This window comes from Chenopodium album, chromosome 14 (genome assembly GCF_948465745.1).
Source record: "Chenopodium album chromosome 14, dcCheAlbu1.1, whole genome shotgun sequence".
In the NCBI taxonomy this organism is placed as follows: domain Eukaryota; kingdom Viridiplantae; phylum Streptophyta; class Magnoliopsida; order Caryophyllales; family Amaranthaceae; genus Chenopodium; species Chenopodium album.
This window is the reverse complement of record NC_137847.1, coordinates 33,832,809-33,851,256: the sequence shown is the minus strand read 5'-3', so window position 1 is coordinate 33,851,256 and position 18,448 is coordinate 33,832,809. Positions and strand designations below refer to the sequence as shown.

At 38.1% G+C, this 18,448-nt stretch overlaps 1 non-coding gene across 1 annotated transcript; it reads left to right on the top strand.

The window, feature by feature from the left end:
- The first annotated feature begins 12,004 nt into the window (after positions 1-12,004).
- LOC145580333 (small nucleolar RNA R71) lies at positions 12,005-12,110 on the top strand. Its single transcript, XR_014099398.1, has one exon. It is a non-coding gene; the product is annotated as a small nucleolar RNA R71 (small nucleolar RNA).
- Positions 12,111-18,448: the final 6,338 nt, after the last annotated feature.

The following is an 18,448-nucleotide window of genomic DNA, read 5'->3' as shown; positions in this document are numbered from 1 at the left end:
CGGCCTGTGCGGCCGTCTTCGCTTGATTGTTCTTATTTATAGCTTTTGACTTTCTTTTTGAGGGACGACTAAACTTTGTACTAGAGAGAGAATTTTTCCAGAAATAGTAGAGAGAGAAAGTAGAGAAAGAAGCTTAAGATTTACTTGTTAGTACTTGAATTTGATCTTAGATTTCAACTTAATCTTGAAGTTCCTTCTTCAATTCAATGAATGTTTGTATGATTTCTTTTCCTTGATTTACTTTTAATGCAATTCCTTCTAGTTTCTTGAATTTTTATTGAGATTACATTCCTTGCTTTAGAAATTGTTGATTGATTGATTTTCCTTTGATTTAGCTTTACATGAATATGAATTTGATTGAATTTTTTTTGTTTCTTAATTCCACCATGTTTAGTGAGTAGATTAGTTGCTAGGGAGAAGAGGAAGCATGCTTGATTGATGATTTTTGCTAGTTGATGATGCTAAATTGATTTGAATGGTGCAATTAAATTGGTTAACATAGTTGTGCATGTGATTGATTGGATTAGGAGTGATCAACCTATAAGATTAATCTAGATTGCATTGCAAATTTCAATGACATGAACCCTTGATTTGAGATTTGCTTTAATTGATTGAATTTGATTGTGATTTTCCTAGCTAGCCATATCATAGTGATCCCTAGCTTGACTTATAGGAGATAGCCTTTGAATTCCTTTGATTGCAACTATTGTTTGTCCTTTGCAATGTTTGAATTGATTGAATGATTTTTCAATTAGCATAATCATTGAGCTTTCATGTGGAACCCATATCCCTAGTGTTTAGTTTATTGAATTTCTCGATTCATCTAGATTTCTCGATACCTTAGTTACCAACCGCATCATCCGCAAACTTCGAAGTAGCTTGACTTAGGCTATAGCTTTCACCTATTCATTCCCTTGGGTTCGACCCTTGACTTACCATATACTCGTATTAGGTTGGTCGAGTGTTTATAAATTTTCTTTGACTCTAGGAAAGGGTAGAGGACGACCTACATTTTCCTCGTGTCACGAATTCCAAAAATACGATATGATTTCGTACCCTATGCGTAGGATTGACAAAATCCTTGTATAGCTTATTCAATTTCGCGATAAAGAGAAATATGACCAACAGTAGTTCGAATTTATATAAAAAAAATGTTTTTTTTTACACTTCTTTTTATTAGATAATGCGAATAAATCTCATGATAGGTGCCTAAAGATTCACAGTGAACTTCAATGGGAGTTTCTTTTAAAGCACTAATGCGTTGATCTAGCTGCCACAGGAGCCACAAAGGAATGTCTAAAAGGATTCTTTTCTGACGATAAGTTCCAATTGCATCATAGAAATTACAAAAAAAAAGGGTTCTTTAATATATTTAGTATTATTATCATCAATTCTTTCATTTTGATAGGTTTTGTGATTCCATGGATTATATCTATTTGCACAAATACCTCGACAACTCCCACCCATTAATATATAGAGTCCAATAATCATATCTTGGGTTGGTACGAAAATGGGATCCCCAATAGATGGAGGCAAAAGATTCATATAAGAAATCATAAGTAAACGGGCCTCCGCTTGAGTGTCCAAAGATTAAGGTACATGAACAGCTATTTGATCCCCATCAAAGTCTGCATTGAATCCTTTACAAACTAATAAATGTAAACAAATAGCACGCCCTTCCACTAAAATAGGTTGGAACGCTTGGATACCCAATCGATGCAGGGTGGGCGCTCTATTTAACAATACAGGATGCCCCTGCATAACTTCCCGGAGTATTTTCCATACAATCGGCTCTTTTTCTCGAATTTTATGCTTAGCAACTCCTATGTTCGAAACAAGATGTTCCTAATTAGACCATGAATTACAAGTGTCTGGAAGTGCTCTATTGCAATTTCACGAGGCAATCCACATCGATGTAATGAAAGTGAAGGACCTACGACAATGACAAAATGGCCAAAATAATCGACCCGTTTACCAAGTAAAGTCTCAGAAAATCTTCCCTCTTTCCCCTCAATTACATCTGAAAATGACTTGTAAACTTTATTATGACCATCCTACATTGGTTTTCCACGGATTCCATTATCAAGAAGTGTATCTACGACTTCTTATAGCAATTTCTCCTGACAGATTACTAATTCTCCCGAGTAGATCTACTTGTTGATAATAAATCAGTAAGAGTATTGTTCCGATAGATGACTCTTCTATAAAGTTCATTAATATCCGAACTCATTAATTTACTTCAATTTAGCTGAATGATCGGTCTCAATTCGGGAGGAAGAACTGGTAATAGACACAAAATCATCCATTCTGGTTCTATATTTGTTCGAATAAAATTCTTAGCTAATTCCATGCGTCTAACTAAAAAATCCTTTCTTCTTCCAACTTTTCGGTCTTCCCATTCATTTCCTATGGACCTTTCTTCCCCTAACTCTTTCCATTCCGGGAATGAATAATCTATAACAGTGCGCAAATCCAAATCGGCTAATTTTTCTCGAATAGCGCTTGCTCCGGTAGATATTTCTCTATTTCAAAATGTATCAAAACCTTGGGTAGTAAAAAAAGGGGGATGTTGTATTTCCAGGACTGGATTTCATATTCGAATAAACCGCGTAATCATAAAAAAGTAGGTTGTTTCGCTATAGGATTAGCAAATGAAAAATTGGGATAGGATCCTATCCTATAAGATCGCCCCCCTTCAAAGCCGGACGTGAAAGTTTCCCTTCGCCCAGCTAAAGTAGTTACAGTAAACAAATAAAGAAAGAAATTATCGCTTTCAAATATATTCTAGAAAATCTCTAGACTAAAAGATCTACTCCTTACTCAAGTTTTATTGAAAACTAAAAATAATTTCCTTGATTCATTCTTCTTTCTTTATTTTTTTGTTATTTTTATTCAATTAAATTACAACAAAAATGAACTGCAAAAGTCATAAGTAGTCTACCTACCTTCAAATAAGGAATCTCTTTAAAAGACCAAAAAGAAGGAACTTTAAATTCAGAAGGAATTTACTTGTACATGGGAGCCTTACCCCGTAACCTACCTTCCCTCCTATCTCTATCATCCTCAAAATAATGCGACCAATCATCTAAGACCGGCTCACCCAACCTAGCCCACTGCTCAAAAGTCTCAGGGTCTGGAAAGGGCAAAGGATTAGCCGGATCATATGCATAATCACAACCACCGGGCCGCCGATAGTCGCAAGTGGCCGGGGTGGTGCCTGTGATAGAACTAGGGTGAACATGAGGACCCTCCCAATAAGGGTAGCAAGGCTGAGGACCAATGGTAGGATCAAAAGGTTCCCACTAAGGAATAGGTCCTTGCTGGACCGGGAGATACGGGTAGTTCACATAGGGCTCGATTTCTCCCCTCCGAACATGCAAATCATACAATTGATTTGTATGATAGTCATAACCAAGATTAGGGGTTTGCATAGAAGGCATAGAATATAACACATTAGCAATAAAATCAAGCTTAGCATGAATGGTTGACAAATCAAAAGTAGGAGTAGGAGAGGGGGAAGGAATAGGTGTACCTTCCGGTTCAACTATGGGAATAGTTTGAACATTCTTTGAGAAAGAATTGGTCAAGCGGCCTCTTGTATGATTCGTCCTACGTCGAATAGAAGGGTCAATATCTCGCATCGCAGGCCTCCAAGATAAGGAATCTTTCTCTCTTGGTCGGGTAGTTGCCTCTTTACATGGGATTAAGAGCCATTCTTTAACCCAGGAAACTTTCCAAATGAAGACATCATCCTTTCTAGTACGACCAAGGAACTTTTGGTTCACAAGGGCGGAGAGGTTGAGGAAATGAGAAGAAGATTTTTCTCGAGGATCAATAATTGGGGGAAGCTCATTTAACAAAGTCTTGTAGTCGTCATTGATGCAGAGAGCTAGGATAGAAATCATCCCTCCAAATTGGATGCTCCCCGATAGGCTAACTCCATCACGGATATCCAAGATTCGATTGATGAAGTGCTCTGTGAAATCCACAAACTCTATCTCAAAGTCATTTTGGTCGGTTATCCATACAACAATGCTCCTCTCGAGAGATAGCTCCCAAAGAGTCCTTGGAGCAAAGAGCGTAAGTGAAAAGACGGTTGAAATACCCATAGCCAGATGAATCATGGAGGCAGTCTTGGAATTTTGAGGCCCATACTTCCCTTCCTCCGATATACTTCTCCACCAACGTTGCTTATTATATCCATGATCATCTTCCATTCTACCATGTGCCGGATAGATACAATGATCCGCGTCCTCGGCCCATGGAAACTTGAAGTATGAACATAGTTGAGAATTCGTCAATGAGTGATCATGATTGAAAAGTTGGAAAGTCAAAATCCTTGAGGAATCGTCACCCGGTTCTCGGATTACTTCAAGAGGTAAGAAATTCATAGGTCACCCTAGCATAAGTAGGGGCGCTCAAATCCAAGAACTCTAAAAGATTAAGGCCCTTTGCAAGAAGCCGAACATCCTCATCTATGCCAAGAAACTTGGTTGTTGCTTGATTGTAAAATCTTGTTGGTCTTAGCTTTCTCTTGGATAGATGCTTGAAACGATCCCAATGTGATTCTTTAGAAAATTCAATGTCGTATGTCTCTTCTACCTCGGGTGGAGGTGGAACAACATGCCTTAGTTTGCCTGAACTTGATCTTGCCCGCTTCTTGTGACGGATTGGAGCCATTTACAAGAAGGAAAACAACTCATGAGCAAATCTTACATTTATCATATTTCAATAATAAGCATAAGTGATTGCTCAAGAAACAAGCACAAAAGCAGTTATCTCATGGCTACATATGAACAAAATGCCATTAATATAGAATCATGAATTTGAAGCAAGTAAGCATGGATTAATGGAAAAAATGAACATAAGAGACCAATTCAGGAATCAAATTGAGCAAAATAACTCAAACATTGAATTATCAAAGCAATAAAACCATCATGAAGAATACCCATGAGAGAGAAAATGACAAACAATGGTGAATCAAGAAAGCAAGCAAGGTATACAAATTCATCATGAAAAAGCTTCAATTTATCATCCAACAACATCATTAAACACAAATTACAAGATAAAAGGACCAACAATGGAGTTCTACCATGAAAGCAAAAACAAGGTTTCAAGCTAGAACAATGAGGAAGAAGATGACTAGAAAATAAGAAATTATACTTCAATGAAGCCTTGAATTACATGCAAATTGCCCAAAATGAAGATTTAAGACGAAATAGAACACCCAAAGACATGTCCCAAACCTCAACACAAATCCTCAAAATTTCGAAAAAAACCAAAAATTTTCGAAATTAAGGTTCGAAAATCTGGAATTTTTTTGTTAAAATTCGAAAATGAGATGAGATTTAATGTAATTTGATGTTAAAATGAAAATAAAAGAGGTGAAATTGATATGATTTTGCAAGAGAAATAATAGGGTTTGATGAGGGAATGAAGGTGGGAAAAATGGGCAAAAGTCGGGGAGAGAGAAAGGAGAAATAAAGTTGGTGCGTTTTGGGGTAATAAGGGAGGTGTTGAACGCACTGGCGCCAGGCGTCGGTGCGTGCACGCAGGCGACAGTGCGTGCGCACCTGGCGACTGCAGGGGGAGTTCAAAAACAGGCCAAAATTGCTGCCTACCTGGTGCGTGCACGCAGGGGTGGGGTGCGTGCGAACCAAGGGGGTACGGGGATGGTTCAAAAACCGTCAAATTTTGTCAAAGTTAGTAAAAATTTTCTGACCCCTTTGGTGCGCGCGCGCAATCTATGGTGCACGTGCACCAAGCAAGAATATTTTGGCCATAAATATACTCTCGTGTTTGCATAATGAGATATTTGAAAGTGCGTTCGAAAAAGAGTAGAAAATCAATAAAAATGCAAACATGAGAGCATATGACCCCTACAAGCTTTCCACCTAAACTTAACCAAACCTCGAGAAAGCTTGAAATAACACCTAAATTGTTGGAAATTTTCTCCGAACCAATCTCATGGTACCTAAAATCAAGAAAACAAACAAAAATAAAGAGAAATAAGAAAAATCTCAAGGATAAAAGAAATATAGAAAAATGTAAAATCAAAATAAAAAGGTTAGAAAACCGGGTGGGCATTGAGACGATGGGCATTGACCCTAAATGGAGAAGAAGAATCCATCATTAAGACCTCTACAACACCACTTGAAAAAATATTCTTGACCAAATAGGGACCGCTCCATCTTGACATGAGCTTTCCGGGAAACAACTTCATTATTGAATTGTAGAGAAAACCTTATCGCCAACACAAAAATCTTTCTTCTCAATAAGCTTGTCATGTGTTTCCTTTGAACGAGCTTTATACACACTAGCACAATCATAAGCATCAAACCGAAGCTCCTCTAGCTCATGAAGATCTAACCACCTTTTCTCCCCCGCTCTTGCCAAGTCAAAATTTATCTTCTTGATTGCCCACAAAGCATGGTGTTCAATTTCAACCGGGAGATGACATGACTTGCCGTAGACTAGGCGGTATGGAGTGGTACCTATGGGGGTCTTAAAAGCCGTTCGATAGGCCCAAAGAGCATCATCCAACTTATCTGACCAATCCTTTCGATTTCTCACAACCGTCTTTTCAAGGATAAGTTTGATTTGACCATTAGAGACTTCCACTTGACCGCTCGATTGGGGATGATATGGGAGGCTGAATCTTTGATGGACCCCATGCTTTCTCAACATCTTTTGAAAGGCATGGTGAATAAAATGAGAACCGTTGTCTCTTATCACCGCCTTTGGTACCCCAAATCTTGGAAAGATTATCTTCTTAACCAACTTCATAACCACCTTGTGGTCATTAGTTGGGGAGGCAATGGCCTCAACCCACTTAGACACGTAATCGACCGCTACAAGAATATATTGATTTCCGAAAGATGGGGGGAATGGTCCCATAAAATGAATACCCCACACATCAAACACTTCCAACTCCAGTATGGGTTGTTGAGGCATTTCATTTCTCTTAGAGATGTTCCAAACTCTTTGACATCGGTCATATGTCTTAACAAAGCCCCATGAGCCCTTAAACAGATGTGGCCACCATAATCCACATTGAAGGACCTTAGTGGCGGTCTTAGAGATACCCATATGGCCCTGGCTTGGATCTGAATGGCACATTTTCAAAACACTAGGCACTTCTTCGTTTGGCACACAACGTCTAAGTAAACCATCGACCCCTCGCTTGTATAAGATGGGATCATCCCACACATAATGCCTTGCCTCTCTCTTGAGCTTCTTTCTTTGGTTCTTAGAAAAGGAAGGAGGAAACTCCCCACATGCAAGAAAGTTCACTAAATCGACAAACCATGGTAGCTCCTTTGCTTCAATAGCATACAAGAAATCATCAAGCATCCTATCCTCAATTGGAGAACCATCATCATGAGTTTGAGAATCTTCTAAACGAGAAAGATGATCCATCACAACATTTTCCGCTCCTCTTTTATCCCTAATCTCAATGTCAAAGGTTTGGAGCTCAAGAACCCACCAAATCAACTATAGCTTGGATTCTTTCTTGGTAAAAAGATACTTGATAGCCGCATGATCCGTGAAGACAATGGTTTTGGAACCCAATAGATAACAACGAAACTTCTCAAAAGCATGAACTATAGCAAAAAATTCCTTCTCCGTTGTAGTGTAATTCCGTTGAGCTCCATTTAGAGTCTTAGACATATAATAGATCACATGAAGTTTCTTGTCCACTCTTTGACCCAAGACACCTCCTATTTCCGAATCACTTGCATCACACATCAACTCAAATGGTAAATCCCATCTTGGAGCTTGAACAATAGGAGTGGAGATCAGAGCTTTCTTCAACTTATTAAATGCCTCCAAACACTTATCATCAAACACAAACTTACATCTTTTTGAAGAAGATCATTAAGGGGCTTTGCAATGAGCGAGAAATCCTTGATGAATCTTCTATAAAACCCGGCATGCCCTAAGAAAGATCTCACTCCCTTTACGTTCAGTGGAGGTGGAAGCTTTTCAATGACTTTAATTTTAGCTTTATCCACCTCTATCCCCTTGTGAGAGATCTTGTGGCCAAGGACTATGCCTTCCTCCACCATGAAGTGACATTTCTCCTAATTCAAGACCAAGTTCACCTTCTCAGACCTTGCAAGACATTTTTCAAGGTTTTCAAGGCATGCCTCAAAGGAAACACCTCCTACGGAAAAGTCGTCCATAAAAACCTCCATCTCCTCTTCCAACATATCTCCAAATATACTCATCATGCATCTTTGAAATGTCGCGGGAGCATTGCAAAGGCCGAATGGCATTCTCTTATAAGCAAATTTACCATATGGACAAGTGAAGGTTGTTTTCTCTTGGTCATCCGGGTGGATAGGGATTTGGAAGAATCCCGAATAACCATCAAGAAAACAATAAAACTTGTGCCGTGACCGTGTGTTTAGATGTGTTTAGACATCTATAGTCTATAAACATTCTCAAGAGCATCGTTAGAAGTGAGCAATTGCTCATGCATAGAAGACACAACATGATCGAGAGAATCAATTAACATACAATTTTCTAAAGAAGAACTTGGATACTTCATGCTATCATTCAAATCAAATTTCACTTCATCCCTTACTTTGAGCGAAATTTTAGCACTTTTCACATTTATTAAAGCACCCGGAGTAGCAAGGAATGGTCTCCCTAGAATGATGGGAATATTAGCATCTTCATCCATCTCGAGTACAACAAAATCTACCGGAATAACAAATTTCCCAACCCTCAAAGGAGCATCCTCTACCTTACCCTTAGGAAACTTAATTGACCTATAGGCCAATTGCAAAGTGATGTTAGTAGGTAAGAGTTCCCCTAGCTCATGTCTTTGTGACAAGGGAATAATCGCGTCGTCAAACAACTATCCCTAGATCAAATACAATTTATACAACCTAAACAAACCTAATACGAGTATAAGGCAAGCATAGGGGTCGAACCACAGAGAACGGATAAACACCACCAAATGTTATCGACAATTAAGCTAGTCCGGAATAGGAGAAAAATAACTAAAGTCTAAAGATGCTAAAACAAGAAATAAAACATTAAGGGAAATGGTCTAGGAGTAGCATTCACTTGAACATAAACAAAGTCATAGGAGTTGAATTAATTATGAACTAAACATGCTCGAATATCGAAGTAAGGTCCAATCTAACCGCCTTCCGGGGCTGATCGGCTTCTCCTAACATAGCCTCTATGTTTCCACATTAGAACCATATACTAGGATGTACTATCAAATAACAATCGATATAAATGAACTTAGCTAAGTCAACTTCCGTTTCATGTTAGCAAAGATTCACTCCCAATCAACTAACAACATGCATTTTGCAAGTAGATTGAAGAACATCAAGCATATAAAGACTTTAATCACAATAAATCAATTCCAAACCCTTGAACATTCTCAAGATCCAACTACACCACAACCATCCCCTTAATGGGGAAATTACTCACTAATCATGATAACAACAAGATTAATCAACAAATAATCAAGAATCAACATGATTAACAAGCAATACCAACAACAAAAACAATAATCAAAATAAAACAATAAAAATAGAGGAGAGAGAGTTAGAGATTCTCATTGATTGAAGATGAAAGTCTACAAACAAGATGATCAATCTTCTTCTTCAAAATCCAAGCTCAACAATGGTGAAACCCTCACTTTCTCTCTCTAAACTACTCTAATCCTAAGCTAAACCTAGAGAGAGAAGCTCTCCTAAAACTAGGGAAAAAGATCTAAAAGAATGAAGTTCTTTTACAAAACAAGCCCCGCAATATATAAAGAATCGCGCAAAAACGCTGAACAGGACCCGCTGTGCGCCCGCGCAAGGATCTGTGCGCCCGCGCATGGTAGCTGTGCGCCCGCGCGTGCGCCCTCGCAGCGGCCCGCGCTCCCTCGCAGCAGCCTACGCGCCCGCGCATTTGAGGGTTGCGCGGCTTATGCTTGGGTGTGCGCGCCCGCACGGTGTGGGTGTGCGCCCGCGCACATGTCGCGCACAGGTCGCGCAAAACTTTCTGCCTCGATTCTGCAATTTCGCCAATTTTGCGCGGGTTCTCACAAGGCTGCGCGCCCGCACATTATTTGCGCCCTTGCACCTTGCTTTCTTCGATTCTTCTCTCATGTTTCCTTGGCTTCTACTTTGCAATCCAAGACTTCAAATACCTAAGCACTAACACCAAGGGAAGCAATAAGGTATAGGGAACGGTGCAAACTCGCAATGAAGGCAAGCATACAACAATATACGCGATTTCATCAAAATCACATCGAGACATGTATGCACGCATTATTTGAGCAAAACAACTACAAAACACCCTAAGACAAGCTAAAACAAGGCATAAACACTATCCTAGGAGTGACAAAAAATGTCACTCATCACTTTGGTACACCGAGTATGGCATAAGGCTAACACTAGCTCCTAGGTGACACAAGGCATTCTCAATTTGCATTTTATAAATGGCACAAGGGATAGAAAAGTTTTAGGGGTCTTTTAGCTTAGGTGGCATCTTGTTCATTATGATAGCACTACAATTCTCGGTCAAGTTCACCGTCTCTACACCATCACATGTCCTCTTACCACTCAAAATGTCTTTGAGGAATTTTGCGTAGTTGGGCATTTGGGTGACAACTTCGGTAAATGGTAGAAAGGTGAAGTTGCTTAAGCATGTCAATGAATCTTCCAAATTGTTCATCTAACTTGTGTCTCATAAATTTTTGTGGATAAGGAAACTTGGGTTTCACAATCTCTTTCTCCACTCTCACCACACTAGGCTTCTCAATCTAAACCTCACTCAAAGATGCACCATCGCTCTCATCTTCAACCAAAACCCCTTTTGTGCCCTCTTTGGTCTCACTCTTCCTAGGCAAACTCTCCTCAAGAATCTTACCACTCCTTGTGACAATAGCATTAACCGGTCTCTTAGGATCTAGGCCTTGGGAAGGTAAAGAAGAAGGACTAGCATAGTCTTTCAAAGCATTAGCAAGTTGAGAAATTAGATTTTCAAGCATCTTTTTATGAGTCATCATTTCATTAAATTTCTTATCACTTACGGTCATGTAAGTGTTCAACAACTTTGTTTGATTTTCAATGATTTCTTCCAAATTTGTTCTATGTTAAGAAGAAGAGGATTGAACATAGGAATTATCATTTTGGGCCTTTGGAGCAAATGCGGGTGGAGGGCCTCATTGAGCATTGTTTAGAAAATTACTTCTACCTTGATTGCTCCAATTACCCCTACTTTGATTTTGACCATAACTCTTATTATGGTTACCACTACCTTGATTAAGATTCCCATAACCTTGGTTTGGATTAGCATAATTTTTGTTTTGATTTTGGCTACTATAACCTTGATTGTTATAGTTACCTCGAGAACCTTGGTTCCCTTGGTTCCTATAACCACCACCTTGGTTATAGTAGTCAAAATTGCCATGATTGTTGTAATTCCTATTCCATTGACTTCTTTGATTCTCAAACCTAGAATCATGATTATTTGACACATAGTTCACATGCTCATTCACATTTCCATCTTGATCATCACAAACATCCATACATGCATGAGGGCAACTGGAAACATTAGATCATATGACCCACAATCATCACAAAACAAGCATCCACTAGGCATGTTACTAGAAGAAGGAAGGGGTTGAGAATTAGAAGACGTACCTCTCCCCTTAGATTGGGAGGGAAGACTTGAAACTTGGTAGGTAGCACTTTCCAACTTTGCCTTGATAGCGGACATCTCCTTCCCTAAGTTTATCATTTGAGAGGATAGATTGTTGATTGCATTTAGATGATCAACTGAGTACACAAAAGAGCTACTCTTGCTAGTTGACTCTCTTTCTCCATCTTGCCAATATCTATAATACCTCACTACGTCTTCAATTATGTTCACCACTTCCTTTTCTGTTTTGTTCATGATAGGACCTCCGGCTCCTCCATCTAAACATGATTTTCGTTGAGGGCTAAGGCCTCCATAGATGATTTGAATGATTTTATAGGTTGGAATTCCGTGATGAGGACATTCTCTTTGATACTCCTTGTATCTCTCCCATGCTTCATAGAGGCTCTCACTTGGCTTTTTCTTGAAACCTTGAATCAAAGCTCTAGCCTTCGCCGTTTTCTTTTGAGGATAGAAACGGTATAGAAATTCCTTGGTGACCTCGTCCCATGTCCTTAGAGAATTCGGCTTAACCTCCTTGTCTAGCCATTCCAAAGCACGCCCTATGAGAGAAAAGGGAAAGAGCTTGAGGCGGATGAATTCCTGGGAAATTCCGTTCACCTTGATAGTATTGCAATATTTCTCGAACTCCTTGAGATGGTTTAGTGGGCTTTCATTCTTAGCCCCACTAAATTGTCTCCTCTCTATCAAAGTGATCATTGTCGGTCTTGTTTCAAAATCATTTTCCGGTGTTGTAGGCGGAGCAATCCCATTCTCAAATCTATATGCACCGGGAATCCGCAATTCTTTCAATGCCGCTCTCGGATTTTCTCCCATTCTTGCTTGTTATTCTTGTTGTGGCTCTTCTACACTTGAAATGCTAGGGCTCAAAGATCGTCTAGCACTCCTCAACCTTGCAATAGTTCTCTCAATTTCCGGATCAAATGGAACTAGTGAATGATCACGTGCTCTATGCATAAAATCTCAAAAGAAATGGTTAGTAGCACGACTACAAATATAGCCTAAAAGAAAATCTTTTAGTATTTTCAATTAATGGTGAAATAGACTCAACAACTATAACAAAGCACCAATATCATTCCCCGGCAACGGCGCCATTTTTTACACGAGGAAAATGTAGGTCGTTCTCTACCCTTTCCTAGAGCCAAAGAAAACTTATAAACACTCGACCAACCTAATATGAGTATATGGTAAGTCAAGGGTCGAACCCAAGGGAATGAGTAGGTGCAAGCTATAGCCTAGGTCAAGCTACTTCGAAGATTGCGGGAAGATGCGGTTGGTAACTAAGGTATCGAGAAAACTAGATAAATCGAGAAATTCAATATACTAAACACTAGGGATATAGTTTCCACATGCAAGCTCAATGATTATGCTAATTGAAGGATCACTCAATCAATTAAAACATTGCAAAGGACAAACAATAGTTGCAATCAAAGGAATTCAAGGGCTATCTCCTATAAGCAAAGCTAGGGTTCACTATGAATGGCTAACTAGGAAAATCACAATCAAATTCAATCAATTAAAGCAATTCTCAAATCAAGGGTTCATGTCATTGAAATTTGCAATGCAATCTAGATTAATCTTATAGGTTGATCACTCCTAGTCTAATTAATCACATGCACAACTATGTCAACCAATTTAATTGCACCATTCAAATCACATGCACAACTATGTCAACCAATTTAATTGCACCATTCAAATCAATTTAGCATCATCAACTAGCAAAAATCATCAATCAAGCATGCTTCCCCTTCTCCCTAGCAACTAATCTACTCACTAAACATGGTGAAATTAAGAAACAAAACAAATTCAATCAAATTCATATTCATTTAAAGCTTAATCAAAAGAAAATCAATCAATCAACAAATCCTAAAGCAAGGAATGTAATCTCAATCAAAATCCAAGAAACTAGAAGGAATTGCAAAGTAAATCAAGGGAAAGAAATCTTACAAGCATTTAGTGAATTGAAGAAGGAATTTCAAGATCAAATTGAAATCTAAGATCAAATTCAAGTACTAACAAGTAAATCTTAAGCTTCTGTCTCTACTTTCTCTCTCTACTATTTCTTGAAAAATTTTCTCTAGTACAAAGTTAAGTTGTCCTCAAAAAGAAAGTCAAAAGCTTTAAATAACAAAAATCGAGCGAAGGGGGCCGCACAAGCCGTGCACACGCACAGACCAGCCACGCGCGCGCACAGCTTGCTTGATCAAACTCTGCGCTCCAGAGCATCCCTGTCATCAGTGCACTCGAGATGATGCCCGCGAACAAGGCAGTCCCAAAATGTGCAAATTGACTTTATTATTCCCCTACAAACGCACAAATAAAATAAAGAGAGAGAGCGTAACAAGGTAAAACTAAAACTAAAATTATGAATTATCAACTAAAAATATGAAAAACTCGTAAAAACCAATCGACAACTAAAGTGAATTATAAAAAATGGAAAATCAAATAAAACTAAGAGAATTATATGAAAATGATGAAAGAAAATAAATAAAATGAAACTAAATCTTATTCTTTTGAGCACCATAAACGACGCTCATCATACTTCACCTCGACGGTTAGACTACGATGCCTTTAAATTAAAGCCTATATGTGACAGATAGACTCTTGTAACCATAACAAATGTGCTTGTTTACATGAACATAATTTTTTTTTTAAATGAAAAAGAATGGTTAATTCCACAAAAACAAAAAAAGACTTCGTTTTTCTTTTTTTATGAGGTACAACTAGAAATTTTGTTTTCTTTGTCATAAAATTGACCATGGATCAATTCCCTTTTTTTCTTAGGAGTACGTATTGAATACACCCATAATTATGAGCTTCATGGTCTTCCCCTCAAGAGACATGTCAGTGCTAGGGCATCCCTTTTGTATTGAATGGGATGACAGTTTCTCATTCTGAATCTGTAAAATCATAATTTTGATCAAATCACACATCGCAGTATACTAGGCCCTCTATTTCCTGTAGAGGTTTATCTAAAATATTCGCGATATAACTAGGAAGACGTTTCAAATACTACACGTGGGTTACCGGGCATGCCGATTTAATATAGCCCGTTTGATACCTTCGTATTCGAGAATCAACAAATTCGACTCTACATTGTTCACAAAATTTTGGGTCTTCTTTTTCATCTCTGATTACTCGATAATTTCCACAAGCACAAATCCCACTTTTATAGGCCCAAAAATTCTTTCGCAAAATAATCCATCTTTTTCTAGTTTATTAGTTTTATAATGAAAAGTATAGGGTTTTGTCACCTCTCCAACTATCTCTCCATTAGGTAGGATATTTGTGGCCCAAGCACTTATTTGTTCCGGAGAAACTAATCTATTTCGGAGTTGTTGATGTTTATACTGATCGATCATAGAAAAACAATTCGAATTTATTCCGATTAAGCTTACATCCTATTAATCTGGAAATTCTTCTCAGATACAAGGAAATGATTCAGTTCCAGAGCCAAAGATCGTAGTTCTCGAACGAGCAGTTCAAAAGATTCTGGAGCATCTTCGGGGTTAGGTATTGTTCCCCCAATGATCGTAGTACTAAGTACTTCCTGGCGAGCTTTAATATGATTCAATTTATAAGTAAGCATCTCTTGTAAAATATGAGCAACACCAAATCCATCTACAGCCCAAACCTCCATTTCTCCTACCCTGTCCTCCTTGCTTGGCTCTTCCTCGAAGGGGTTGTTGTGTAATAAGCGCATAATGTCCACTCGAACGTCCATGGATTTTATCATCAACTTGATGAATTAATTTCAATATATAAGGATTTCATCCATCAAATATTTGACTCTTTCCCGGATACTCGGGTTCAAATACCCACGGATTCGCTGTTTTCTTACTGGGTTCATATAATTCAGAAAACACTAGTTTTCTCGAAGCCTCCTACTCATATCTTTCATCAAAAGGTGCTATTTGATAATGTCGATCTAGCAGACTCCCCGCTAACCCGATCGAACATTCAAATATCTGTCCTACATTCATGCGTGAAGGTACTCCTAATAGGTAAAAAATCATATCAACAGGTCTTCCGTCTTTCAAATAAGGCATATCTTGTCTAGGCAAAATTCATGAAATGATACCCTTATTTCCATGTCTTTTAGCTACTTTATCGCCTACTTTGGTTTTGCGTTTCTGTAAAATATATACATGAATCATTTCTGAATTATAACTAGAACCCCCCTTTTTCTGGATCCATCTCACATCAATAACTCGGCCCCTACCACCTATAGGTAATTATAGACAAGTTTCCTTTGATGTGGATACCTGAATGCCAAGTATAGCTCGTAATAATCTATCTTCGAGGGCATACCATGATTCTTTTTCCATCCGATGCATTAATTTACCTACTAAAATATCACCTGTTTCTACCAATGACCCCAATCTCACAATTCCATTTTTGTCTAAATTGCGGAGTAAATGAGCTTCTAAATGCGGGATTTCACAAGTGACCTTTTCTAGACCTTGACTTGTCACATAAGTCTGAATTTCTTATTTCTGTATGTGAAAAGAAGTATAAATCTCTTCATAAATAAGACGCTCACTAATGAGTACCGCATCTTCAAAATTGTAACCTTCCCATGGCATATAAGCTACTAATATGTTTTTTCCCAAAGCTAGTTCACCACCAACTGTAGTGGCTCCATCTGCTAAAATTCGACCCTTTTTCACCCATTTTCCCCTTGGAATCTGTGGTTTTTGATGCATACAAGTATTTTTTTTAGAACGTTGATACATAACTAATGGAATACTTAGAGTATTCCCATTGCTTGATAAAAAAATCCTATAAGTGTTGGTAGAAATGATTTCCTTCCGGTTCGGCTATAGCAAGAACTTCTGAATCTAGAGCCGCTTGGCGTTCCAACCCAGTTCCAACAATGCACTTCTTTGACTGAGAAAGCGAAACTTCTTGACATTGCATATTAGAGCTCATTAAAGCTCAATTTGCATCATTGTGCTCGATAAAAGGAACGAGGTAAGCACCAATAGAAAAATATTGGAAGGAAAAGATACTTCGAAAATGAACCTGTTCCCACGCAATAGTCATGAATTCTCGACAGTATCGAGCTGGCACAACCTGTTCCTCCTAAGTACCTATATTTAGGGCCAAAGAATTTCCGGACGCTAACATATAGTATTCATCCCTACTTGGTGATAAATAAAGCATATGCACTCCTTTTGGTCTTTTAAAAATTCATAATAAGGACTTTCTAGAGACCCCCAAGGACCAATCCTCGCATGAATTTCTAAGGACCCAATAAGCCCATCATTGATTCCTTCAGACGTGTCAATTAGGAAAATACGTCCGTAGTGACTATGATGGATATCTCGTATTCGAAAACTAGCGGTTCGCTTTGTCAATCCCCCAAGGCCTAAATAACTCAATTTTCTCCCATGAACGAGTTGCATCAAGGGATTATTTCGATCCAAAACTTGAGATAATGGATGTAAATCCAAAAAAAGATTCAAAAATTGTTGTTAATGGGGTTGAAGTTACCAAATTCTGAGGAGTCGGTATTAATTTATGCCGAATTGCTCCACATATAGTTCCTCGAACCACGTTTTCTAAACGAACTAAAGCCAATCTGAATTGATCTTCTAAGAGATCTGCGACAGACTGAATACGTTTATGTTTCAAATGATTTATATCATCAAGTGTACCCATTCCAAATTTCATTCCAATCACATGATTCGCAACTGCCAATATATCTCGCGGTAACAAAAACGTATTGGTTTCGGGTATATCCAGGTTCAGTCGTTGGTTCATATTTCGTCGACCAATCCTTCCTAATTCGCATCTTTGTTGAAAGAATTTTTTTTTTTAAATCCTTATATAGGGATTCCAAAAATACCAGATCACCACCCACATAAGAAAATTGTTGATAAAACTCCAAAATAACATTTTCTTTTTACCCAATTTTTTTTTCTCCTTATCATTCAGAAAAGACAAGAAAAATTCTGCGTAAAAAACATTATCCAGAATTTCGCTGAGATTCAACCCCATATCTGATGATAGAACTAAAATAGATATTTTCTGTTTCCTACACACCCGGGCCCATATCCTTGCCTTTCTATCAATCTCTAATTCTGATCTTCCTCCTCAAACTGATATTATGGTGCCGGTGTAGACCGAAATTCCGTTATGGTCCAATTCGGATCGTAATAAATACACGAGCTTTGCAATATTTGATTGATCACAATTCTGTATATTCCATTAACTATAAAAGTTCCCAGGGAATTCATGAGAGGAATATTTCCAATTAAAATTGTTTATTCTTGCATCGCCCTGCTGGTTTTCCAAATTAATCATGCGGACACATATAATTCCGAAGAATATGTAAGTGATTTATATATAGCATCTTTTTCTTTTATCATGGGCTCTGCTAAATGATATGTTTCCACAAATAATTGAAATTCAATTTCTTGATCTGTATCTTCCATTTTTGGAAACTTATAAAATTCTTCTATTAAACCTTGATCAATGAACCTCCAAAATACTTCAAATTGTATCTGATTAAACCCAAGGATTGTAGACATTCCCCCATTTCCACCTCGTAGCATTTGCACGCAATTCCCCATTTATTGAAAAATCCTATTTTTGGCTCATTCTTCGTTGAATCATATAGATTGAGCTATCTCTAGTGGAATTTAAATTATGTTTACTAAATCACATAAAATTTGACACAAAACTATATATTCATATAGGAGCATATATGGAATGTATGAAATATGTATGAAGGGGGGAATACATACAAGTTTCTACTCAAATT